This window comes from Trachemys scripta, chromosome 3, assembly GCF_013100865.1.
Source record: "Trachemys scripta elegans isolate TJP31775 chromosome 3, CAS_Tse_1.0, whole genome shotgun sequence".
NCBI lineage: Eukaryota > Metazoa > Chordata > Testudines > Emydidae > Trachemys > Trachemys scripta.
The window spans coordinates 43,714,796-43,739,437 of record NC_048300.1 but is presented as its reverse complement, the minus strand read 5'-3'; the positions used below and the strand labels follow the sequence as shown (position 1 = coordinate 43,739,437).

Here is a 24,642-nt window from a genome sequence, read left to right as displayed (position 1 = left end):
GACATCCTGACACTCCAGGGGTTGGGTGGTAGCTGCTCTTACTGAACCTGCTGCCGGCCAATCCTTGGAGTGTCACTTACATCAGCTCCGAAGTAATATGTTGGCCCACCCTTCAAGCAAGAGATGAGAAGCCACGATCAGCTAATAGAAAGTGACAAGAGGGGATAAAATAGATGAGGAGGGAGGGAAAGTTTTGGATTAAAAAAGCATCATTCTTTTCTTTAACACCAACCACCCTAACTATATGGCTGTGTTAATTAATGTAGCATTCAAGGATATTCATCCATTTTTACATATATCATTCATTTTTCTACTTCCACATATTTCCAAATTAGCCAGTAGCTCTTGAAGTAATCACAAATATGGCAACGCTTTCAACCTGATGGTGGGGAGCAGGGGAATTGCTCTTTCGCAAAAATAAAGTTTGAATAAGATGAAGATTGAATAATCAATGGAGTTTTTGTCTATCTATCTTTCTATCCAAGGGGGTTATACTGATGCCCAGCCCTGTAGCATCTGAGCATCTTCTCCCTTTTCAGGGTAAAAACTCTGCTTGCCAAATGTACAACTGTATTTGTAATTATTTGATCAGTTTGTTCTCTAACAAAATATTAATGCATCATTTGACACAGCCCTAATGAACATGCATTGAGAGGTTTAGCCCATGGAACAATTACAAAGTTTGTTCTCTTGGTATTGTTCCAATGACACCTATAACTACAGGGCATGTGATACAGCTCACAGCTGCCCACCCCCTCTAACCACTAGGACACACGTGTACATGTCCTCAAAATACTGGATCAAATCTGTAAGTTTCAATGAAAATCTAATCAAATGTGCCAAGCTTTAAAGATCATAGCTGTGCAGTGCTTTTAATTAACAGTTTGGGGTAAGGACATTCTCTTACTATTTGTATGTAAAGTGCTTTGCACAACAGGGTCCTGATCTTGGTTAGAGTCCCTAGATGCTACCATAATGCAAATAAAATAATGATAATTATAATAATAATAACATACTATTGCATTAGATCTATAGATCAATACATATTGTAGATACATAGATGCTTCCTTTAAACCGTAAAGAATTCAAAGAATAACCACGCAGCAATATGTTTTGAAGTTTATGCCAAAAAGTACAAAAACCTGTAGTAAATCTAATTAAGCATTTGATAATGAGCACTGTTTTTTCTACTCAACATATTTTTCTGGTGTATTTGTTTGTAAAGGTAGAGATAAGCATAGTAACACAATCTGTTCTTTAATGCCATAGGCAAAGAAAATTACTAGTTATCAGCTACAACATTTTATAATATTTAGAAGACAGATTTAAGTATATATTTATTCTCTATTCCAGACACCTCATATAGGGTCCGATCCTGAAAAGCCTTCCTCTCTTGAGTATTCCTTGATTTTAATGGTATTACTTGCAGTAAAAGATTGCTCATATGAGTAAAGATTAGAAGATCAGGCTTGTAGTCTTCATATCATAATATTTTTCATGGTTATTTTGTTATAAATAAAAAGAAGAGTTTTATGTACAATGTGACAGAAACAGCATGGTATCCATATATGTAGCATTTTGACAGATATATGCAGAAAACTGCAAATACTTAAAAAAACAGTAATTATTAGAAATCATAGCCAAAATAACATAAATCAACCTTGATTAGTTACATTAAAAAATCCCTATAAACTGATAGTCTAAAAACAGGAAAATTAGCATCACCTCAAAGTCTGAATGGCTAATAAAAAAAACATAGTTAAAACAGATTAAGGTTCAAATCAAGGTCATGAAAGGAACTGATTGAGGAAAGCTGTCATTTTTTCTTGGGTTGTGTGTCTGTTTTAGTGACACCGTTTCCTCTGAATCAGAGTCTTACAATGAAAAATTACACTGCTGGGGTTAATAAAGAGAGCACATTTCTTTAGATCACGATTTCAATTAAAACGCATGCAGAGAGAAAGGCTAATTTCTTGCTTAAAGGTGAAATTGAATAAATATAAATAAATTAAACAATCTCTAACAAATTATGGGACAAATTCATTTCCACAATTCTACTCCTTGTGCCTACTGTGGATTCACCTCAGCGGAAGTGTCCGTATTGGCCCCAAATCTCTATTTCCCCCCAGGGTTTCTTTCAGGACGGGGCAGCTTTAAATTCCAGCCGGCTCAAGAACCCCTGCCAGAAGAGGCTATCTGGGAGAGGTGCTCTAGTAACATATTGACTTGGTGGCTTGCCCCACTGGTTGAATTGAAGTCTCAAGCAGCTCACGTTACTGCACCCCCATCCAAATGTATGTGCTGTCCAGAGGGGCCAGGAGCTGGCACAAAATGTGAATTGAGCCCTCTATGTGTAAGTTTAACTACAATACAGTTTTAAGGGGAAGAGGACCTGTCTCTGGGTACACGTACTCCAGTGCTATCTTTGCAACTGTCGATGGCAACACTAACACCAAAACAATACAGGCAAAGCTGGCCTTCGCATTTTTGGGAGGCCTGGCCAACAATCTTTTGCATGCAACTCCTCCCTGAAATGTCACTTGCTCCTGCCCCTCCAATTGCACTACTAGGCACAGGGCAGGGTCCAGGGTTTCCAGGAAGATCTGAGAATTGATTTTGGGGTATCTGCCCCCCCAAAAATCTGACTCATTTTGAACAAGAAGAGGAAGGGACAGAGAGTTTTCAGATTACCATCAGAGGCCTCCTGCTGCAGGACACATACACATAGGGTACATCTACACAACCTATTAAACACAAGCGGCTGGGCCGGGTCAGCAGACTCAGGTTCATAGGGTTGGGCTGTGGGACTGTAAAATGCTGTGTAGATGTTTGGGCGCAGGTTGGAGCCTGAGTTCTGGGACCTTGCTTAAGAGGAATGTCTACACAGCAATATTTAGCCCCACAATCTGATCCACATGAGCCCGAGTCAGCTGACCCTGGCGAGCAAAAGCCATGCTGTGTGTCTTTTATTCCAGTGTAGACGTACCCACAGAAGCCTGAGACTTGAAGGCGAGGGGTGTGGGATGAAGGGAGGTCAGGGGGAGGGCCCTATTAAAATTGGCTCCTGGGGTTGGTAGGCTAGGGTTGTGTGCACACAAAACGGGAAATTTAGATGCATGAGGGGTTTCAATAATATTCACTCACTAATGAAGACAACACTCCAATGAGATAGGCTGTAAGCTCTTTGGGGCAGGGGCCATCTTTTTGTTTTGTATTTGTACAATGCCCAGCACAATGGGGTCATGGTCCATACTGGGACTCCTAGATACTACTAGAAAATAAAATAATAATAACTAACCTTAGTTAGCTGTTCAGTGGCATGTGATATATTATTATTATTATTATTATTATTATTATTATTATTATTCCTAGAAGACTTAATCAAAGTCAGGAATCCCAAGTGAGAGGCACTGTATTAACAAGAAATAAAGAGGAATTCCATGTCCCAGCGAACTCTCAATCTAGATTTATGACAAATGGCAGCAGGTCCTGTGGCATTACTTTTTCTGTTACTAAATAAAGGACTTCTGTTGTCCAGAAACTAAATTCCCTTCTGAAGAACATAAAAGAAGCTAGCAGGTAGTGCAAAGTAGTTTTGTAAGTGGGTTTTAATGTTTGTTTACTTTTTAACCTGGAAGAAACCCATTTACATTGAGCAAAGTGGATTCAGATTCAGACGAAAATAAATTATTTTAGGAAGCTAGGCTACTTTGGAATTTAAAAAGTCAGAATTGTACAGACAAGATTATAGTGCCAGAAATCACATTTTTATTGGTACATTAAATACTTGTCACTTAACCATGCATATCTGAAATGTGGAGTGAAATAACCCTCCAGCAGTGAAGTCAATATTTAAATCAATATGCCTTCAGAGGAAAATAACTTACTCGTTGGTATAGATTGAATTTTCTTCCTCAAGAATCTCTTAGGAGATAAAACAGCATATTTCTGTTGTAGGGGCAACTAAACAGCACTGTCAAGTAAGTCTGATCATTCTTAGAATTCAATAACTTGATGCTCTGAAATTATGATGTTATTATAAATGCCATTAGACCCTGATGTCGGAAAACTATTCCTCTTCCAGAAAAAGGCACCAAAATTATTTGGGATTTGGTCCTGCAGCATGCCAAGCATCATCAACTCCCATTTATTTCAGTGGGAGCTGAGGGCACTTAGGGCCAGATTTTTAAAAGTACTTAGATGCCTAAAGATGTGAATAGGCTTCTAATGGGATTTTCAAAAGTGCCTGTGTGCCTAACTCCCATTGATTTCAACGGGAAACCCATTTACATTAAATTCTTTTGTAAATCCAACTAGATGCCTATCTTAAAATTTTGGTCTTCAGATCTTTGCAGGATTTGGACCTATGATCCCAAAGCTGAAAGGTCACAAATAAAACAGAGCATTGTCTTCTTAAAGCAATAGGCATGATTGTAAATCAGCAAACTTTTTTTTCTGAAAAACAGTTGTTATACTCTCTTCAAATAAATTAATTAAACACCCAGGAAGTTATAAAAAGAAGATGCTTAGGTGATAATCCACCTACAAAAATAATTTTTCTCTTTTGAAAACACCAAGCTAAGGAAAGTAAGTATATAAAATAAAGTTACATTTGCAGGCCAATATCTGGCTGATTATTTCAGTGGGGTAGAGCACAATGTTAACTAGCAAACATCCTTCATTTTATTATTTGAAGTTACACAAGACATTTAAGATGGGGGCTAACACAGGGATGCGTACAGTACTGGTTATGTAACTCCAGCTAACCCAGTTCTGACCCTCAGCTCCGATTCTTGGCCTTTGACTTCAGCTCTGATTCCAACTCTGACCCTTTCACTTTTAGGGCACTGCAGTAGTGTGTGAGCCAATCCAGGACAAATGACTGAGAGTTGTTGCATCTGGCAGCTATTCAGTGGCCTATGTGAGCTGTTGGGCTCAGTTACTACTGGACAACTGTTTGCATCACATATGTCTCACCTACATTACAATAAAGGCCATGCTAGGTAGGAAACAGTTTCCAGTCATCATCATGGCAAATCCCAAAGAGTCATGGTCTCCTTGCAAATCATATCGATTGTCTCCCAGATTGGTTTTTGGCAAGGCACTTAAGATGGTCTGACTGTATATTCAGTTTTGGCACCCAAGTGATCACTGGCCATGTAGCAGTATTCCTTGGTACACGGGCTTTGGAATTTGTTGGTCTTCCACTCCCATAGATTCAAAGATTCATAAATTCCAAGGCCAGAAGGGACCATTGTGCTTATCTAGTCTGATCTCCTGTATAACACAAGCCATAGAACTTTCTCAAAATAATTGCTAGAGTGTATCTCTTAGAAGAGCATCCAATCTTGATTTAAAAATGGTCAGTGATGGAGAATCCACCACAACCCTTGGTAAATTGTTCCAGTGGTTAATTACACTATCAGGAATCAGGGTGTTGCAGCAGTGCCAGTCTCCGGGCAACCTAACGAGCACAGCTAGCTTGTAGTTGGCTGCCTGATTGGCTACACTCAAAGCATTTGCCCACAGCTGTAATAAGTCCTGTGCCTGCTTGTTCCCAGCCTTACTCCCGCCTTGTTCCAGTCTTGTTAAAACCCTTTTCCTGCCTTGGACCCAGCCTGCTCCTGCCTTCGGCCAGCCTTTCCACACTCCAGGTAACCCAGTTCTGACCCTCGGCTTCGATTCTTGGCCTCTGACTTCAGCTCTGACCATTGGCTCTGGCACCTTGCCTCTGACTGCAGGTCTGGTCCTGGGCTCTGATTCCTGGCTACTGACTTCTGTTCTAACCACCAGGCATGAGTCCTGCTGTGACCAGTAGCCCTAACTCCTACTCGCACCACTAGGCACAACCGCCTATGTCCTGGTCTGTGATACTGTCACTGTTAACAATGTCTTTATTTCCAACCTGAATTTGGCTAGCTTCAACATCCAGCAAATAGATCATGTTATACTTTCTCTGCTAGACTGAAGAGACCATTATTAAATAAACAGACTTCCAATATGCCTACACCAAGAAAGCCACTGAAACTGAACCAGGGATGGCGGAGGTGGTAGCTGGGTTCAGCTTTGAATACCCTCGTTTCTGATATTGTCCTGCCACTGATATGGAGCTGCTGACAGAAATGATGAAAATGGAGAACGTCAATCCAGTGTTCTTCAGTGTTCTCAGTTCCCACCAGTCACTCCATACAACAGAGTTGGTATAACTGTGGTTCTATATATCCACAACTTTGTAGCAGGCCTGATGCCATGATATCCACACAGAAGATACTGAAGGCCTGAAACATGACAACAGCTGCTGCTATATGAACATCATGTCTTTTGAGCATTCTCCAGCACTATCTATGATGTTAATCCAAATATTTGACAGCTGCCACCTGCTTACAGTAGCGTAGCTGGGGGGTGGGTGGGGAATGGCTGCTCCCCCACCGAGCACAAGTGGCGACTTTTTAATTTTACTCACCCGGGAGCGGGGGGAAAGAAAAGGCGCCACCCGCTGCGGCGCTTTTACCGACGGGGCGGCACTCCGGGTCTTTGGCGGCACTTCAGTGGCGGGACCTTCACTCGCTTCAGGTGTCTTCAGCGGCAATGAAGCTTCATCGAAATGCTGCCGAAGACCTGTGGAGTGAGTGAAGGTCCCGCCGCCGAGGTGCCGCCAAAGACCCGGAGCGCTGCCCCGTCAGTAAAAGTGCTGCAGTGGGTGGCGCCTTTTTTTTCCCGCTCCCCCTCTTCCCTCCACCTGGCTACGCGACTGCCTGCTTAATGTCTAGTCCAGACAGGTTAACATTGAATGGGTTGTAATGTGGACCTAGAAGCTGTTTGATGGTAATAACTAGACCAATGTGCACTGGTGCTTGCCCGATCAGATTGGCCACCAGTTGCGGTCATGGGCGGTAAGTCCTATGGGCCCGTGGTATCTGGGCACCAGGAATATTCCTGGCCTGGGGCCTGACTCCAGCAATGTTTGGGGCCGGGTCTCTCCCTCGGCCCCGCCTTCTGCCCCCACCCCTCCTCTGTGTCCCCCAGGCCATTTAAAACAGCCCAGGGCCCCCACTCATCACTGGCAGTGCAGCGCAGCTGAGCGGCTTTCTCCCTGCTCACTCCACATGGCTGCCAGCCCCTCCCTACAGCCCCTGGGGGGGGGGGTCTGTGTGCCTCCCCAAGTGCCCCTGCAGCACATGGAGACTCCCAGCCTGCCCTGCCTAGGAGCCCCAGGTAAGCACTGCATCCCCCCCACCCCTCCCAGAGCCTGCACCCCCCTTTTGCCCCCAAACTCCCTACCAGAGCCTGCACCCCAGCCCTCTGCAGTCCCTCCCAGAGCCTGCACCCCCACCCCCAGCCCAGAACCAGCACCCAAACTCTGTCCCAAAGCCAGCACCCCTTGCCCCCTCCTGCACCCTCAGAGCCTGCACCCAGCACCCAAACTCCATTCCAGAGCTGGCACCCCAGGCCCCCTCTCCCACCCAAACTCCCTCCCAGAGCCCAGCCTCTCACCCATCCTGCACCCCAATCCCCTGCCCCAACCCCAGGCCTGCACCCCAGACCTCCTCCCCTCACCCAAACTCCCTCCCAGAGCCTTAGGCAGGTGGGGGCGGAGTTTGGGGGGGGGCAGAGTTAGAGGGGGCAGGTTCTGGGCACTACCAAAATTTCTACAAACCTGCCACCCCTGGTTGCAGTGAATCACCAGACTGAGATAACAATGAAACTATTTCCAAATAGTGATTTAAAATCTGTTTTATCTAGCACTGTTTCAGCTACATTGTAGATACGGTATACTTTGGTTAAAACATATGGTTTTTTAAATGCCTTCAGGAGACTAGGTACTAGACAATGACTGTTTTTACCAACTTCACACTGAGGGCCAATCCATGCTAGAAAGCTAAAGCAAAAAAATCAAAACTAAAATCAAAATCAGTTAGAGTCACAAGGTCTTCTTTATGGTGGGGAAGGAACCAAAAGCTACATTGGGCACGGTGTTGTGCTTGATTTATGAATGGGTATCAAGAACAAATTGTCTTCTAACCTCCAAGAGGTGGATCCGTCTTCAGCAGGATTGTGGTATGTTGGCGTGACAATTTATCAGGAAGTCTGGACTCCTAGCATCTACTATATAGTTTACTGTATAGTTTACTGTAACACACCACACCACACAGTTTCCTGGTCTGTCAATCCAGCAACTTTCACAAGTATTGTTCCATATCGTCAGCTGCTGTAATTCAGCGGAGCTCCACTGGATCTGGTCCACACTGACAATTCACTTACAATTTTAAAATGGAAAAGTAAGAGTCAGCGTGGGATGACATTCCAATAATAAGGCCAGCACTTGCTACTTCTGTAATGTGTGAAAGTATTAACAAGATGCTGATTACACACTGGATACCAACACCACCTCTATTATTATAGAATGATTTTTAAAGAGAGAGGGAGAGAAAATAATAAAAACCGAGCATTGTAATACTATTAATAACACATTCTACCTCACAGGCCCTGGTGAAATCTGGTTGCAAGGCCAAATAAGGTTATAGAGTCAGATGAGATCAGAATCTGGACACAGCTGCCGGCCAAGACTCTCCTGGTAGGAGAGAACTATCCATGGGATAAAGCCAATAGTGCCCACTCCTGTTCCAATCTTCCCAACCACCCCATCATAAGGGGAGAGATGGCATGTCAGGGGATGGAAAAGGCATGAAAGAGCAGGGAGAGAATGAGGTAGAGTACATAACTTTACTCCACCAATTTACAGATGGTGTATGGTCCCCGAGGGCTCTTAGCCAACTGTTGGAAATCCAAGCAGCCCCATCGTTGTTCTAATTTATGTCAGGACCAGGATCATGACAGCTTCTGAATCAGGAATCTATAACCAATAGTTGTTGGCCACAGGTGTCTCATTTAGCGGACCTCAGTGGAGGAGAAAATCTAGTCCATATTGTTCATCTGTACATGCATTGTAATAATGCTGCATTTCAGGAATTGGAAAAGTGCGAACGGCTAATCTTAAAAAATACTCTCCCAAAAATATGGATTATGGGTAAATGCATCAGGCATGAAATGTTTAGAATGAGCAGGATGTTAAACTACACTTGATGGGTAGGTAAATGTAATGGCCAGTGCCACTCAACCAATCTTTTCCCAGGAAAAGTCTGAACCTGAGGTGTTACCAAGTGACAATTTGTTGAGATAGCACTAATTCTGTGACAGTTAATTATTGACAGATTTGAACTATTTTCTCTCTCAGTCAAAACCTGGCCCTATCCCAGAAGTGAGCAATTTACAACCAGAAAGGTAAATCTACCCACGTGCCTTTTTACTCTGAGTTTTAGCCTTCTCCCCTTACCTTTCCTTCCCCATAGTTACTGACAGCTTGTCTGTGTTAGGGATCTTTGCAGCTATGTAGCTACACTTCTGCAAATACTCAGTGGGGATGTGCTCCATGGGTGTAAAGCAGGGTGTTCACGGGTGCAACTTCAAACTGGAATACGCCCCACTTCATACCAGCATATCTACACTGCAGCAGATACACTGATGTCATGGCTACATCATTGTGCAAAGATCCCTCCCGTAGACGAGTCCAGAGATCCTGGGAAGGGAAAAAACAAAAGAAAAGAAAATGAAATGAAAACAAGCTGAAAGTTTTTTTCTGAAGAAGCCGAAGATCCCCTAGTGATCATGAACCCACGTCAAGGTGGTTACCCTGCTTAACCCCGCTTGGCACAGAGTGGGAATTACCAAGGGGAGATCCATCTGGAGCTGCCTCAGATAAGAGGTGTCCAGTGTTAATAAACAGGCTTCCTCTACACCTCAGCAGGGCCTTCCTTTTCTAAACAGTCTTCCTTTAATGTTGTCAAATGTTTTTTTTTCCATTTACTCAACAAGCACGCCTTTAATGGTGCGGGGGGAGAAGGGGGAGGGAAGAGGAGAGAAGTAGGGGTGATGAAAAAAAGAAAGAAAGAAAGAAAAAAGGCAGCACAGTTTCCAAACAAATTGGACACCTGCTTTGGAAAAGAAATTACTGACTCTAAAATTTCTCCCAGCTTAGCTATTTTGTTCAGCCCTTACATACATACAGCCATGACATGGAAACGGGCAAGGACTACTATACTTTTTCTTTCTGAATCTAGTGAAAGAAAGAAAGAAAGAAAGAAAGAAAGAAAGAAAGAAAGAAAGAAAGAAAGAAAGAAAGAAAGAAAGAAAGAAAGAAATCTGGGCCAAGTTTTTTAAAACCACACCATAACATTATTTGTATTACTATACACACTCATTGTAATATCTGGGAGGTCTTACACAAATATGTCATACCCCAAATGCCATGTACAGGGGACATGCAATCCAGCTGAGGTTAATGAATGAATGAGGTGCCCATGAAGGTTAATTTGCACAAATAAAAAGTCAAGGGACATCTTCAAAACAAAATATTGATTAAAGCAAGTTAAATGTTTTGACTTGAAGGAGACAGGAAGGATTAAAAAACAAAATAAAGCAGTATGTATAAGAAAGGAACTGGAAAGAAAAAACACAACCCCCAGACACAAAGGAAATGGTAGAAAACATATCTGAATCAGCTAGTCATCTGCTAACAAGCTGCAAAGATTTCCAATGACAAGTTGTCACATTAGTTTAGTGAAACTGAAGCAGCACTTATCCCTTTTCCTGTGCTTAATCTCTCCGTGCGCTCCACAGAAACATGCTACCGCGCTTAATAGGATTAGTTTAGTTCACTTTCTCTTCTCTGGAGTGTTTTTTTTTTTTTTGGTTTTGTTTTTTAACAATTCTATTTCCATCAATACAAGATCCATGAATTGAACTGCCCTTTGCTGAACCACTTAGATGATATTTACTCTCCAGGTTGAAGGTATTCTGTTCCTAAAGGTTTTGTTGTTGTTGTTTTGGGTGGGGGGGTTGTAGAGAGGGCTAGGGCAAGGGGTGTAGACAAAGACTTAAAATGTAATGGTTACAGATATTAGGGACCCTGTTCTCTCACACACAAACTGATGTAGTTCCATTGGGTTCAGTGGAGTTACTCCTGATTTACAGCAGTGTAAGTAAGAGCAGAATCAGGCCCTAAATGATCAGAGATTACTATCATAAATAGATAGACTTCTAACTTTTGTTGTTCTTATTTTTTGTATACTAGAAGGTTTGCACCCCAGTTCAGAAGAGGAAAGTAAAAATTGTTTCACATTCTCAGCCCCTGTGTCCCACGTTCTCAGCCCTAGTGTCATCTGTTTGATTGCTGAAGGAATGCAACAAGGAAAATGACTAAAGAAAAGGCCCTTTTAACAACACATCTTTATCATTTTCTATTTCATTGTCTTAGTACAAAGGAATGGTCGAGTCAGCAATGGTCCTGAACATATTTCTGAAGTTTTCTTCTGCCATTTTTTCCCCTCGAAGAAAGAAATGTGTCACTGTGCAAAGCTGTCACCTTGGAATAAACATCATTATTTTCAGAGAGGATGCAGAATTTGGGGGAAGTTTAAATCCTGAGGGGTCTTAATTTTTCATCTGACCTGAAACCCTCAGATCTGACAAACCTCAAACTTTAGGGAAATTTGAGCTCTGGTTCTGACCTTTGTGAATCGGTTCTATCTCTGTAAGGGGAGGAAAGGGGGTGAGAGATATTTGCACGTACCCAAACTTTAGGTGCAAACTCTATGGCTGTGGTTTAGGATGAATGTTTATTGAGTTCCAACTTCCATAGCGCTCAGGAAATAATCAGTGTCACTGCTTAAGTGAATCACAATCAACCAAAACGGGAAAGTGGACCATAGACTGGAATCTGTTTCATACGCTAAGAGGAACTGCACTGGCAATTGCTCTGGGGTTGGGGGATGCGCTCAAGGGACGGAGCAGAAACAGCATGTACCCTTCCTTGCCAATGAGACGAAGCCGCTGCAGCTGGTGCTTGGAGGTAAGGGCGACACACGTGGCCCCAAGGGGCACTGATTCAACGCGAAAACCTGCCATACTCCACGTGCCCAGACAGCTGCTGGCCCAGGGACTTCCTACTCCCCTTCCTGCCTTGATTTGTGCCGTTCGGGGAGGCGGATCTAGTTTTTTGGAGGCGTTGGGGAATATTTTTTTTTTTGCTGCCGAGCCCTGGCACAGGCGCCTACGTTAGCTGAGGCCGCAGCCTTTTCTCTGGTACGACTAAAAAGAGCGAGGGGAGTTCAGGGCAAGAGAGGCCTGGTGAGTGGAGAGTGTGCATTTAATTACAGACATGCTTATTGATGCGCCACTGTTCAGGCTGCACACGCTTAGAGAGAAGGTTGCAAGGTGCAGGGCTGGAGCGAGGTCACCCATAGCCCCACTTGCAAAATGTTTCAACTCTAGGCAGCCTCAAGAGTCTTTAAAAAAAGGAAAGAATTCAAGAGAGTCATTCACCTGCCAAATTTAGCCTATCTCCCTGTGCTGTCTCACACACTTCTGCACCCTTGTTCCAAAGCCCCTGCAGCACTCAAAGCTACAAGGGAAGACAAAATATGTCACCCATACAAAGGAGTCAGTGTTGGGGGGGGTGGGGGGGGGGAACCAAACAGAAATCTTTAGTAATATATTCCTCTCACTCCCTTTCGGTGCTTGGCCTTTAGCTGTACATTTGTTCCTGGCTTCCTAAGATTCCCCAAGCACAGGGTAACATGAGTATTACTTATGATTAATAGCATAAGCCTATGTGACATTATCATTCATTAAAATGTATTATTATTTCCCACCTGTTTACCACTTATTTTGGGTGGGGAGGGGGATCGTTTTCCCTCTAAGTCTGCAGTGAGAAAGGGTGTTTATTTTTCCACCTCTGCAGAAGCTGCCTTTTCAGTCCTCCAACCAAAGGTCGACTGACTGCCCTGGGCGTTTTGCCTGCCGAAAGACTGAAGAATCAGAGCCCCCCGCCTCCCAAGTTCTCTGAGTCTGAGACCCCTCTGTATCCCAGCAGAATGTATGAAGTCAAGAAGTGGTGGGGTTGGTTGTACCTATACACAATTATGTTGAATGCTTATTAGGACTGATTGCTTTTCTTCGCCTCTTGTAGCCTTATTTGCAAACCCTTGATCCCGTCTTGCCTTGCATTCCTCTCTAAGGGAAAGCTCCCTGTAAGTCACTGGGCAGGATCGGGCTCTAACTGTATAGTTCCCTATGATCCGGGTGGCAATCTGGAATTGTTGCTGTGTTGGAAATGAAAGAACAAGAGCCCTGAGCGTGGGGTTTGGGAGCGGTGAAGGGCAACGAAACCGCCAGGAGAGATCATAAAGAAAAGGGGGGAAAAGGCCAACCATTTAAATTCGATTTATGTCTAAAATAAATCAGGATTCTTATGTATAGTTTTCTACGTTCCGTCATGCATCAGAACATACTTAAAACCTGCTTATTAAAGCATTTTAATACCATCCCCTTTAGAAGCAAAAAAAAACTTTTCCTGAAAGGTAAATGCACATCGCTACTGCTAGTTCCTTAACTTTCATTATCAAGAACTTCTTGTGAATCCTCCTGGTTTGGGTCGCTTGCCCCGCCCCCCTTTCTTTTTAAACGACACTTTTCTGCAATAAAATATCACCCAGCACATGTGGCAAGGACAGCCAGTGTATGCGGAACAAAATGTGTAAGAACGGGAACGCTGCAGTATTTCTACGACTATTTGGAGGAATTACCCTGTTTAATAGACTCCCCATGTCACAGCCTACATTTACGGGAGTAAGTATTACCATTGTTGAGTGCAGTCCCTCGACTAGATAAGTAGATAGATTAGATAGCCCACCAACCAGAGAGACCCCCGATTTTTTAAACTGCTATAAAAGGCATTTCAGTAATGGTGTATTGGGGAGAACGTCTGGCACGATGGAATATCCAGTAAATCCGCATTTGATTTTTCTGGCATGATGAATGGCATAGAGCAGCGTATCTCGCAAAATGCTGGAAAATAGAATGCTAACATCTATCAACATTGCAATCCTTTTTTAAAGGTCTAACTTAAAATAATGTAAACCAGGCTTTAGCTCCCATACTATTTGACGTTCGCTAACAAACACAAAACCCTCCAACTCCTTCATTTAATCAGGTCCTTTTCCCACCTCCCCAGCCCAGTATCTCAGTGGGGAGTGTGCGAGATAAAACGGATAAAGAAGCCGCACGTTACTTCTGTTACATGGCACAAGTCACATTGAAAATATGTCCACCAAGACATATGTCTTGACTTAAGGAAGAGAAGGTATCAAATCAAAGATGTTCGGGTCAGGCTCAATTACACCTCAGATGTATGGTCACTAATAACCTAAAAAGCAACAGAGGGTCCTGTGGCACCTTTGAGACTAACAGAAGTATTGGGAGCATAAGCTTTCGTGGGTAAGAACCTCACTTCTTCAGATGCAATAATAATAATAACCTAAAGATAGTCAGAAAGCTTGTTCGTGATCAGTCCTTAGGATTTGACATCTAACTTAGACTTCCATTTCATATTCCTTTACTTCTTGTCTGAGCACCTATCTCCAACGGCCATCAGACTTTCTACAGCCACAAAACCCCACGGGCCAACCAAATGGCAGGGGGGTTGGAGGGGGAGAAATAGACTAATTTGTGGAAGGTAAAGCTAGGCTTCTAATGGTAAAGCTAGGAACTTGTGTATGGGCTTGGCACAGAGAAGCTACCGTGGAGCTCTTGCCTCCTGGATTAGGGGCCATGTGGAAATAGTACTCCATGTGTGAGGTATGGAGACGGGCACCCCCTTTATGCTGCCGTTTGTGGCGAGTCTGCTTTCCCACTTCTGTAGAGCGAGTGAAATTTCTCCGAAGGAGGGAATGGGATGAGGTTATGGAGGAGAAGGCACCGCAAATGACATGAGTGGTGGAAACTCAGCTGGGAACCAACAGAGGTTGGCTCAGGGCTCGATCCTTCACCCGCTGAAGTTCATGGAACGGGTGCCCTTGAGTGCAGTGGCTGCAGGATCTGAGCCTGGCTGAAGAGCCCGAAGGACGGGTTCAGAAAGAGGAAAGGCAAAGGGAGAGCCATTGCTGTGGCGGCTGCCCTCTGCTGCCACAGCAAGGCGAGAAGATCCCGTGGCCACGCTGCCTCCGATGCTGATTTCCAAACCCTGCCAAGGAAGTAATGTGTGGTGTGAGATGAAAACATCCGAAATTCCTCGTTACAGGCGCTATTCGGAACAGGAACATCATGCATAGATGGGAAGCAAGTGCCTCCACTTTTATTATGTCTAATCCGAAACTTTCTGGTCTAGAGAGTTTTGCCTCAGTAACAATTTGTAATGCAGCTTCCTTCTCTCGTTATTCGCTTAGCCAGCAACTCAGGTGCTGCTGCTCCTACAAACCTGTTTGTTAGCGGTTAGGGGCAAATTACATTTCACCAAGCGATTTATGCCCACGCTTAAAAGAAAATATTACTTGTTTTTTTAAGTGTCATCAAATAATTGCATTCCAGTTTGAGTCTTGTTGCACTGTTGCACTGAGATATGCAGACAAATGCACTCACCTCTAGCCACTTCCTTTCCGTAAATCTTTCCACTGAAAGGTTGCCCCCTAGTATTTGTTCGTGTTTCATCTCTATTTAGTGAAATACTAAATTGCACAAGTAAAAAGAGGGGTAAATGGTAACGTCAGGTAGCACGAATATTTGGAACTCTTCAGTCACCCCCAAGAACTTTTTTTATTAAAAAATAAAAGCTTCTTGAGAGCTGTAATGTAAAAAAAAAACGAATCTTGAAATAGAGGCAGAAGGAGAAGTAGAAGGGCCAATACAGAATACACGTTGGCTATATGGGATTCAGTCCTTTAGGCCTGAGTGAAATTATGGATGCTCTAAGCAACATCTCACCATGTGGTTACCACCATCTGTTAATACCTTGATATTGGAAAGTTTGGTGCCTCGGGCGAAGCCGAGGCTGGCTAATGGATCAGTTTCGGATAATATTACATTCTAATGATAAAAGTTTTCACTTTTTTCATCTATGCATAGTATGCTATCTACTAAATGACGAGTTCACTCCACAATACAGCAATGTGGTGAGCTGTAATTAGGGGCTTTTTATCTGTTGTATTTTCTTGTGACTCATGACTTTGGCGGAAGGAGGGGGGAAAAGAATGAACGATTTAACTAGAGGCATCTTTACGTTTTCTCTTTGCTCCCTGAGAGCTATGTTAAATGTTTATTCCAAGTGATATTAAGCGATCATTTCTGTTTACATTTAAGCTGTTAGTTAAACAAACATCACTTCAGAGGGGCATAAGCAATTGGGTTCCCACTAGGGAATTCCTGCAGCTGCCACCGCTACTGATCTTCTGGCATTCCGCTTATGAACAAGTCCAGGTTGGTTGGCTGTTCCATGGGCATCTATGGCTAGAAACCCCCTGAGCTGACAGCCTGCACGTAGAGTGACAGCTCCTCAGTTGGACACGACGATTACTAGTAATGGGAGTTGACTTTGACTTTCTGGTTTGTTTTCAAATGGGATGTAAAGAAACAACAAGCAAGCAAACAAAACCAGGAGCAGAGAATGGAGCAATCGCCTTTATGCGTCCACGGGGAGGGTAAATAGCCACCACTATCCCTTTGAACACAGGTAAGGCAGCGGTTTTCAAAGCACACGCAGCATTAAGTACATTGCGGCACCTTTTTTTAACAGTTTAGTGGCCGGAAAGGCTTCTAAACTTGTGTTCACTCTTTGAAATAATGGAGGGGGGGAATACACAGCACCGGAGCGTGTGGATAGAGTGTACGTGTTGTCCCATAACTGATGGCTGACTTTTCCGCGTCACCTAACGCATCAGACAACAGATGGGGGAGTGGGATCAGATATTCGGGAGTTTTCTCTTTGGAGAAAGAGACACGGGGAGCTGCAGCCTAAATAGAGACGGGGGCTGTGAAATTTCAGCCACCCACATTATATGGATGGCTGGTGACAGGTCAGCGCGCCGCAGCAGAAATCCACGTGTCCAGGCTGGAAGCTGCCGCTCTCCTTTAACAAGACAGATCCTGGGGAGGGAGGGGGAGAGATCCCTGCGTCGCCGCATAACGTAGCCAGCGGAGCAGAGGGCGAGGCACTGTACGGCAGGTCTGCCCCAGAAGGGAGGGGAGACGCAGGTTTTATACTGGGAGCTGCGGGAGTCGCCGGGGCACTGGTGGCCGGGGTCAGAGCACCACGCCTGCTGCACTCGCCCTCCGCTGCCTGCAGCGTTGCATAGCCTGGTCCCCAGAACTTCCCTCCCAAAGCAACAGATCCACAAACTTCCCCGGCATTGCGCTCAAGTAGCTACCCAGCCCCGTCTGGGCTGAAGTGCCCATCAGTCCTTTCCCGCGAGAATCCACTTCTTAGCTCTGCTTTCTTTCACACCTTACCGGCTCAGGGTTTGAGAAGTTTAGCTCGCTCTCTTTTCTTAAACTCACGCCTGGGTTTTGAGTTGCGAGTGCCCGGGCACTTTGTTTAAAATTGTTTGATGCATGATGTAGAAAATAAGAACAAAGAATGAACCAAATATAGAAGTTACACAGTCCCCAGAAATTAGCCTGGCTGACCTTGAAAATATCCCCAAATAGGACATTTAGGTCCATTAACTGAACGGGGATCTTAAGAGACACAAAATGCTAAACCCACGGACTGCGGTGTATGCATCTATTTGGCAACTGTTTTAGCAATATTATGAAGCAGAGAAGTAAGTTAATATTTTAACAAGTACATAAATCAAGAGACGGATATTTATTTTCACACATATTAAACACTGTTCTTACCTTTTTCAAAGCGGCTTAACCTGTCTGCTCTGACTTTTCCTTCCAAAGGTTTGTTTTTCCCTCTTTTCCTGCGGTGTGTATGCCTAAACATATTTTTAAAGCAAACTTCAACATCATCCGTTTCAAACAGGGGGTTTTCTTATAGAAATTAACATGTCCGAGTATTAACATGTCTGTGTCTTTACTGTTAGCACACGTCGTAAATCTGCGCTAACCAGTGTAAAACCTGACCGCACTCTGATCTAATTGCATTCCAGGATATTGGGAAGATACTGATTTCCCCTCCTACTGATTTACAGCAGAGTATATAGTCAATCGGTGTTCAATTAGCTAAGTATATATTTAAGTTAATCTGAACTTTAGGTGCACGCTTTTATTATGTCTGAGTCAGAGAAGTCCATAGTAAATAAAAGTGAGGAGCAATTAATCTTGTTTATTAAAAGCCATTTGTTTGGACACGGTGCAACCTGATGCTCTTTTTTGCTCGTTTATTTTCTGTCTCACAAGTGATAAGTTAAATGTTGGCCTCAGTTAAAGTTGCAGCATCACATTCAATAGAAAGTGAATCCTCTTTACACCTTGTATTTAAGATTGATACGAAGTTTTGAAATAACTAATTTTTTAAAGTTTGTAACCAGTGCATCAAGAAGTATTTAAGTACTGTATCCAAACTGGCATTCCTACACAGTAACTGGTTTGGGTTGTTGTGTCTGGGTTGCAGGAAATTTCTTATATCTGTTGTGCTTTGGCTTTTTTTTTTTTTTTTTTAATGCTACTATTGCTCTAGTTAGTATATGATGCTGCCAGATATGATTTGCCACCACTTCCTAAACATTCACAGCAATGATAGCCCTGGAACAGGGACAGATTGGCTTCCAACTTGTACAGTTCCCCCTCACACACACATACACACACACACACACACACACACACAGAGTCTGGTAGAATTGTGGAAAGAAAAAAATCTAAAATCTTAGTGAATAACGTTGGGGTACCTTGGTCAGCACTCCTCACTTTGCTGAAGACTTTTCTCTATTTCCGTTTTTTTTTTTAAGTTACTTTATCTTGAAATACCCCCGCCCCCAAATTACTAAATAGCTGAGGTAGGGTGTCTCCTTTCATTTACTTATCCATAACTGCGGTGCAGCTTTTGCTGTGCAGTAACATCACCCAGACGAGCTTTGCGGCTCTTTAGGTAACTGATCTGCCATGCACTGCAGGACCTGGAGTGAGTGGCAAGATTCAGAAGTAGATCAAGTGCTGCTCTTAGCTGCTGCTGCTTGCAGATGGCTCTCTCAATGGAAGCACCAGATTAGGTGATAAAGTCTCCTTCCCTGCAGCACTGGGTGGGGGGCTGGGGAAGGGATCCAGTTTCTCCTCCTCTTTCTCCCCCCAGCCCTCTTTTTTTTTTTTTCCTCCCAAGTTCTCGGTTCACTATCCCCCCTTCAATCCGAAGGAGCCTCCCGATTGGGCGCTTGGCCTGGCCCACGTCATTCAGACTGTGACGTGTAGTCTTCCTGTTTCCTTCAGCTGTGTCTTAAAGTAAATCTTGTTGTGGTGCGGAGCCCTCAGCTGAGCGAGGCTGCTCTGCTGCCTGCAGAAATAATAGACAATTACAGCCAGGGAGAGGAGTGCGGCGCAAACGAGCTCTTCCCTCCCCCCTCCTCTCTCTCTCTCTCACACACACACACACTCTCTCTATCTCTCTCTCCCCTGCACACTCACTCATTCTCTTTCTCACACACACACTCACCCTCCCTTGTCCAATTATAATATTCATCAGCAGCAGCTATCAGGCTCTCTCTCTGTTTTCCTCTGTCTTTCCACCGGCACAAAAAAAAAAAAAAAAAAGACTCACTTCCATCGCTTTTGCACTGAGTAAGTATTCCTCTCCCCCTCTTCACCTCCTTCCTCTTTTTTAAAAAAAATCTTTTCCTCCAGCACTTGCATGGACTGTTTAAATGATACCAAATAATCCCCAGCAAAATACTGGTCCCCGGTGTCAAACGTGTGCTGCTTTTTCGGGGAGGTGGGGGGCGATTGCAATGACTTTGTTATAGAATAATAACAATAATCCAATAACTAAAGCAGTAGCGATTTGTTACCCCGAAGCTTCAATGGAACCATCACTCTAGCCTGCCCAGTCCGAAAGAGTAAGTGACCTGGTTGCTGTGGGGTGATATTGTTTGTCTCTTCTCTGCTTGTCTCCATTTCTGCCACCTTTTGTTGACTCTTCTCATTTTATTTTATTTTTGTGTGTGGTTGGAGGGCACTTTGCTGGGGATGGAAAATGCGGGGAGTATTTTACTTCTTTTTGTTGTACTGAGCTTCCCCTTCTTCCCTCTTCCCATCCCCCCTTTTTAAACTCCTAGTCTGCTCCTATGAGCCTCCTCTTTGTCTTGTTTATTATAGCTGCCTTTCTTTTTGTCTGTTCCCATTTGCTTGTCATTTGCATGTCTCTACTTCTCCTTTTTTTTTTTTTTTTAACCCTAGCCGGGCAGGGCAGGGGCTTTTTCATTATTAGTACTTTTCATTCCAAAGGGTGGGACGATTTGAGAATTGTGGAAATGTACAGAAAATGTGATCGAGCGAGCGCATGAGAATAGATCATACGCAAGTTTAGGGATCAGGTTATTAGCGATCTATAGTGGCGTTCGGGATGTGGGCACTTTTCTTTGAAAGGGGATTTTTTTTTTTTCATGTTGGTGGAGATGTGTTTTTTTTTTAATCTGATGACTGACCAAAACCACTTTGCCATGTGTGTAAATTGAGTGAAAATGCATGAGAAACGGTTCTTTCTGAATGGGTCTGTACTAGCCTAGAAGGGGGAATGGGAGAGAGATGGGCTTTAAGTTTAGCTAAGTCTTGAAAGGGGGGGACGTTTGAAGAGTGGATCTTAAAACGTGAAGCCTTATTTGGACAGTGGGTTTAATCGCTAGGTGTGGGTTATGTGTACAGTTTGGGCACAAACTCAGTCTGGGAAGCGTTTGTCTCTAAGAAGCTGAGCATAAATGGGCTTCCTGCTCAGACGGCGTTTGCTGGAGGGGGTCTTTGTAAGTTAAGAGAAAGTTAGAGTCGGTAGAGAGAGTGCAGGCTAGAATCGGGGGGAGTCTGTCTGAGGCAGAATTGCACGGCAGGTGGGGATGTGGGGACTGGAAATCTTGGCAGGAGGAGCAGAAAGGAGTCCGTGCACGTTTCCCGGTTGCAAAGCAGACGTCGAGCACCAGTTTGCTCGAGAACTCTGCCTATGAAGCAGTTCTGGCAGCCCCGATGGGCTCTTAAACGGAGACGTTCGCCCCCTTCTTTCTTCTCCACCGCTAATGAAAGGTACCGAGAGCCGCATCGAAATGCGCATGGGCAGTGCCAGACAGGTGTGTTGTGTCAAGAAAGACAGGTGCAAGTTTCTCTCGCTCACTGCAGATCCTCAGCACAACGACTGTTACCGCGAGCTTTATGAATTTATGATGCATTGTTAGCCAGGACTGTCTGCTTTAGTGGCTAAGACCTGTGTGTGTGTGTGTGTGTGGGGGGTATGTTTGGTTTAAACCTTGCCCTGGGAAATCTTTAGGGCCCTGGAGAATATTGATAAAGAGAACAGAGCAGGTTGTTTAAAGTCTCTTTCAAAAGATGCACAGAACACATCTAAGTGATTATTTTTGAAAGTTGGTAGTCTAACTTCATGCATCTTGTCAGCCTGACTTCTGCCTTCTGCTTTCCTTGTATTTGATATCTGTCATGTAGGCAGAGAGATCCTGGGTAATGTATTTAGGCTTTAAAAAATCCAAAGATGTCTGCTTCTAAAATGGCCAGATATCACACCTGAGACCAGAATGAACCTGTCTGAGTTCTACATGCTATGCATATCTTCTCCATTTCAAGAAAGAATAGGTAGGGACACTCAGATTAATATCTCGATAAAGCAGGATTTGTCAGTCATATAAACTGTACATGGTAGTGGGCAATGTTTGCAGGCTGGAGAATCCTTTGAATATTGAGTAAAAGTTGTGGAAAGTATACTAAGTTTGACACAGATTCCAAATGCGTACAATGGGCATTTTGTATTTCTTGCTATGAACAGTGTATCTCCAATGTATTAGGTTTATGTACAGTATGTGAATATGTGTGTGTACTTTCCCACAAACACTGTATACACATACACATTTACTACCCTATTAGAGAAGAGCTAATATTGCCTAATAGGTCAACGGAGGGTTTTAGAAATATAGCTATTTAACTATTAGATGTAAAAACTTAGGTTTGTTACTTCTGTTATCCTGACAGGTCTGACAGTATGTAAAATGAATTACACTAAGGTAGATTTCTTACATGTAAATTTGCATGTGGCACATGTCCTTTAGGTCTTATGCTTGCATTTTTTTTTTTAATATAATCTATCACCAAGGATATAAAGTTTACTGCCATTGACGCCCATTTCAGGGTTTATTTCATGTGCTTTTCTTCCAAAGCTTACCTCTAATAGCTAAAATATTTATAAATACTCCAAAGTAGACACTTGAGTGCTAACAGGTTACTGAGTTGAACTACAATAAAAAGTCACAATGTATATACTTTTATTACCGGTTCCTTATTAAATTATGCTGCAAGTCATATAACATTCTATGAATGACGCTATCTGTATATAACTTACTTTTCTACAGGTCAAAAGCTAAGGAGGCCTTTTAATGTACATTATGATTTTTTATGTTCAGCTAGCAAATTAAATAATCATAGACACAATCAGATTTGAAAGGGATGCCTTATTTGTGCGTAATTGCAGAATTAAAGAATATTACAAGTTATAGTCCTCAAATTAGGATTTAGTCTATCCCTAAGTATACTGTATTGACTGTTTGATTCAAACATTCTGATTTAACGGCATAATGTAGCCTGAGTTGAGTTTACAGGAGGAATCTTGTGAATCCTATAGCTTGGTACATGCATGGATTCCATGTGGACTTTAATGATTGTTTAACTGCTCATGAAGAACATAAAACTGGTTTGTAAGGAGAATAGTAGTGACATTTTTGTACCACGGGTAGGCTTGCTGTCTCTTTCTCAGTTGGACAAACTGTTTATCTAACTAATGCAACCTGCAGATATATGACCACAGGGTATGTTTCTCCTCAAAACAGTGAAGGCCTGAACCAGTAAGATGCTGAGTACCACCTGAGATGTGTCAAGTAACCTCAATTCCCAGGACAGTCAATGGGAGTTGAGGCTGCTCAGTGCTTCACAGGAGTTTCCGTGGATGGGCTGGATTGGGCCCTATGTGTCCATGTTCTTAAAGGGGGATTGTATTTCTGTTTTAAGATAAAGACTAGCTCAGGAAGCTCCAAAGTTAATTAGTTTAAATTTTTTACTTTTTGGTGTGGAGGTATCCTAATAAAGGAGCTATTAGTGCACCTAGAGTTGTTAATTATTTCTATTCTGTTTAAAATTCCTCCATAACATCATCTCAGCTAAAAAGAGATAGAATTCTTGACAAAGAGGGTCACCCTATTTGAAAATGTCCATGAAAACCGTTCCAAAAATTAGTAGAAAACCACTATTGCTAAGGAACAATTATTAATTTTACACAAAAGAATTTGTCACTTTGTACTTCTCAGTAGTGCAGTGGAGTGATTTTTAGCACCAAAACAGATTCATGATATAGAAGTGTAATGTGTTCTTCAGATGTATCTATCTTTTTGTCAGGGGGTGTTGGTGCGGGGGGAATACGACTGTCTGAAATCGCTTTCATCTAACGTGCCCTGGCTTATTCTACCAAAATCTTGTCCAGTATAACCCTTTCATTTTAAAGTTATGAATGTCCCTATTATCAAGAATATGTTAAATTTCTTTAGATGCATTAGCATAATAAGCAGAGAACAAACTTGCAGATACCTGAGCAAAGATAGTAGTTGGCTGATAAAAAGACAGAATGAACAATTTTCAGCTTTGCAGGATGATGTTCCCCTGGAATTCCTCAGTGAATATACTTCATATTCAGCGCTTTGGTACTGTTTATCCAGTTGGTTATTTCGTATCAATTGAGTACCAAAGGCTTTAGTTGTCAGTACAGATTCCTTCACAACTATTCAACTTTAAATAAGCTTGTCATACTTACTGAACTTTATAGAGAAGTTTTCCTGGATTAAACTAGACTAGGTATCTAGTATCCAAGGTATAATCTAGAATATTTATTATATCTAATATGAATTATCAAACTAGATATTGCATAATTCTGTTTCTTTCCAACAACTATAGCAAAATACCTGACATCATACCCCATTCTACAGACATCTGTATTAATAGATTTTAGGACAATGAATCCTTGAGACATCTGGAAAGAAAGTGTTTGCAAATTTATGTTATATTGGTTTGTACCTCATCATGTAAATGGATATTGATTATATACATGTCTTGTGGATGTTACGTTACTCTGAAATTGACCATTATTACAGATCCATTCTTAAACTTCTTGTAATGAGAATTTTTTAAAGGTAGGTAGAATAATATAAGCTACTCTATCGGATGGATTCAGAGAGGTGCTGAGCACCTTATTTCACATTGAAGTCCATGGAAACTGAGAATGCTCGCTATCTTGCAGGAGGCGGACAGCACCTGACAGGATCAGGCCCCTACATGGAACGACATATGTGTTTAGGGTTGATATAATGAAAAATACACTTGGCAGAGAGGAAATGTCAAAAGTGACTTGTAATACAAAGTAAACCTTAACGATCTTAAATTAAAGAATTGAAAAATTGCCTTTCCTTTTTAAAAAATTTACATAAAAAATGGCTTATAGTAGGTGATTCTCTAAATATAGATTCCTGAATGGGTGTACACAGACACAACCATGTATGTAGGAAATATAGTGCTGATGAAATATGCAGACAAAGTAGGAATATTTTTTCTTTCCAGTATTAAAGT

General features: G+C 42.7%; 1 protein-coding gene and 1 long non-coding RNA gene across 23 annotated transcripts in view; one reads left to right on the top strand and one right to left on the bottom strand.

Moving 5' to 3' along the window:
* The window catches only part of LOC117874447, a 53,295-nt gene extending 33,427 nt beyond the window's left edge, over positions 1–19,868 (bottom strand). For 12 of the 14 annotated variants that reach the window (XR_004644984.1, XR_004644981.1, XR_004644985.1 and 9 more), the window contains exons 1-3: positions 18,723–19,147; positions 17,728–17,810; positions 9,335–9,577 (exon numbers count right to left, since the gene is read on the bottom strand). This is a non-coding gene — a long non-coding RNA (uncharacterized LOC117874447). Of the gene's footprint in view, positions 1–7,911; positions 9,578–17,727; positions 17,811–18,722; positions 19,322–19,832 lie in introns of those variants that run through there. The other 2 variants (XR_004644978.1, XR_004644990.1) reach the window with 2 other exon arrangements.
* PROX1 (prospero homeobox 1) overlaps positions 19,395–24,642 on the top strand; it is a 53,734-nt gene continuing 48,486 nt past the window's right edge. For 4 of the 9 annotated variants that reach the window (XM_034764578.1, XM_034764577.1, XM_034764576.1 and 1 more), the window contains exon 1: positions 19,395–19,605. The gene's annotated coding sequence lies outside the window, so the exon portion shown is untranslated. Of the gene's footprint in view, positions 19,606–19,781; positions 19,881–20,540; positions 20,781–20,847; positions 21,099–21,158; positions 21,616–24,642 lie in introns of those variants that run through there. The other 5 variants (XM_034764575.1, XM_034764572.1, XM_034764573.1 and 2 more) reach the window with 5 other exon arrangements.